This window comes from Enhydra lutris, unplaced genomic scaffold, assembly GCF_002288905.1.
Source record: "Enhydra lutris kenyoni isolate GAN:26980312 unplaced genomic scaffold, ASM228890v2 scaffoldscaffold16, whole genome shotgun sequence".
Lineage (NCBI taxonomy): Eukaryota > Metazoa > Chordata > Mammalia > Carnivora > Mustelidae > Enhydra > Enhydra lutris.
In genome coordinates this window covers 11,026,601-11,029,242 of record NW_019154100.1, presented here as the reverse complement: position 1 = coordinate 11,029,242, position 2,642 = coordinate 11,026,601, and the positions used below count along the sequence as shown (strand labels likewise).

At 34.0% G+C, this 2,642-nt stretch overlaps 1 pseudogene; it reads right to left on the bottom strand.

Annotated features, from left to right (window-relative positions):
- Positions 1–606: 606 nt before the first annotated feature.
- Positions 607–1,172, bottom strand: LOC111147416 (annotated as a pseudogene).
- Between the last annotated feature and the right edge of the window lie 1,470 nt (positions 1,173–2,642).

Sequence of the window (2,642 nt, the reverse complement as noted above, 5' to 3'; positions counted from 1 at the left end):
GAAGGAAAAGTGAGGAGTAGCATGATGGACAGAAATCTAGACGAGAGTCAAATCACACAGATCAGAATAAGGAGTTTTTCAGATTTATCCTAGCACAAGAGAAAACTATTGAGAAGTTTTAAATGGAAAAGTATAGTGTGATTATGAATTATCATTCAAAAAATATTTGTTTTGTGGGTAAATAAAAGAACCAAATAGAAAAACACCCAGATTAATTAGAAGGCTATTCTGGGAATAGAGATGGATGGGGGTTGGGTGGGGGAGCGGCAGGGAAGACACAGAAGAATGCATTGAATAGACATGTATTCTGGAAGAAAAACTAGAAAACATGTTTATTGAACAAGTATAATTTAGAAAGAAAGTAATTAAGAGTGATTTTTGTCTTGAGCAAGTGATGGTACCAGTATAAAAATGGAGAATATCTTACAGGTGAAGAGGGAAATCAGTTGATGTGGTTGTTTTGTTTATTTGTGTTTCTTTCGTTTTGTTTTGTTTTTCTGTTGTTGTTTTTTAATAGAGGCCTTTCACTGTATCTTTAAAATATCACAAGCAGGTCCTAGGAATCATCCAGCATTTTGTTGTTTCTATATTGGACAACTCTAAACCTTATTCATCAGTATGTTGAACTTTTCCTTTTTGGAGGTATAGATACCATCTAAATGTCTTCTAATAGCCTTGTTTTTAATTGTTGTGTCTTGCTTAATCAAAGCAGCTGAATTTCATATGAGTTCAATGTCATTTTCTTCAAGAATTAATTCATCTTTCTGGACTTGAAATACTGAATAAGCAATGCCTCACTTTGTCTGAACCCTGTGAGTGTATTTTTCGATCAAGAAATTTATAATTTTCAACAAGAGGTCCATTCTAAATAACTAGGTTGATAGGAAGTGGCACAAATCTCATCCCATAACAGAAGTCCACTGTGATATCACTAATCATGTTCTGTACATGACTAGAGATAGTGTGAACAGCAGCCAGGTCCTTTCTATTTCCTCATCATTTGTCAAAATGTAGCCCCTTTTCATTCCAAAGAGACTGACTTCTACATTGATATGATGGAAGTCCCTCTACAGAGTTCCTCCTTGGTCATTGAAAATAACCCTGTACCCTTTCAGACAGATGTTGACATTTTCTAGAATGTCAACAATCTGACCCCTAAGAATGTTCTTCATCTCACCGTAGATGTGGCAAAAAGCTCAAATGATCTGTTTTTAATGCATTATGTTTGAATTACTCTAGGGGAGGGGAGATGTCTGAAAAACAGTTGAATATATGTGACTAAAGCTCTGAGAAGAGAGCTAGACTAAAGATATGAATTTGGGAGCCATCAGCATATAGGTAAATGACCATCTATGGTCATGTATCTAGTTAAGTTTATTTAAGTACCAGCTATTAGAGACCAAAGCTAAGTAACATGTGTGGAGAAACGCTTAAGAAGTATTTTGAGGCTAAACCTGAAACTTGAAACCATTTTTGCTAAAGAAATCAGCAGATAGAAATGATCCACACTAAATTTGGGTTTTGTTTCCTGATTCATCTCTACCTAAAATTCATTCTATTTAGTTATCCTACTCTATTCATTCGATTTAGTTTACAAGGTCTCTTGCATCATTCAAAGAAGCTCTTGTAATTCTATAACTTTTATGTACTATCTTCAAAGAATGAATTAGCAATGTTGCAGATTCTGGTGATTTACATGAAGACTACAGTGGAACACTTACATTTACAAATGACAAAGAATTGGCTAATGAATGTGTTGGCAAAGGTATAGGTCAGGTATTGAACAACAGAAAGAACTTTCATAAAAACTCAGCAATTCAGAGTGATGACCTGTGACATTAGTTACAGTTTATATGAAAAGTTTATATGAACTCAGTAGTTCAGAGTGATGACCTGTAACATTAGTTACAGTTTATATGAAAAGTTTAGTTCATATGAAAAGTTACATATTGCAGTTGAACGAATTACTCAAGTAGAAGATAGAAGAAACTTATCTCTGTAATCGCATTTAAAAAAAAAAAAAAAACTAAGTTTCAATTAACTTGGTGATGCAGGTACTTAAAATGCACATTTAAGCTGTGTGGTAATCAGTTTAAAATCAGATAGACCTGAGGTGTAATCCAGGCCAACACTTTCCAGTACTGTGACTTTGGAGTCTTAATATCTATACAACTTGTCAAATATTACAATGACAGTCAAGAGCATAAAGAGCTGTAGTCTTCTTTTTCCACAAATATTGTTTGATGGGTTTTTTTTCATGTCATTAAACATATTAGAAAGTTATTTTAATAATTGCACCATAGTCCATTTACTGAAATTTCAAACTATTATTTATGTCACTATTATTCTCTAGTTGGCTATTTAGAATATTTTCATTTTACATTATCATTATAATTTATGTTTGTTGTGAATCTCAGCCCTTCAGCTTGCTGATCTTGCTTCCCATGCCAAAGGAAGAAAGGAAGGAAGGGAGGAGAAAAGGAAGGATGGGTAAAGAAAAAGAAAGAGAAAAAAGCAATCAGAAGAGAAAGCCCCAAGCTGCTATAATCTTCTCTCTTCACCTGTTTGCATCTGTGCTTACACCCTCTGCCTTCCCTTCTGTGACTATGAATGAACAACCTGTGATTTCATTGAAGGATATC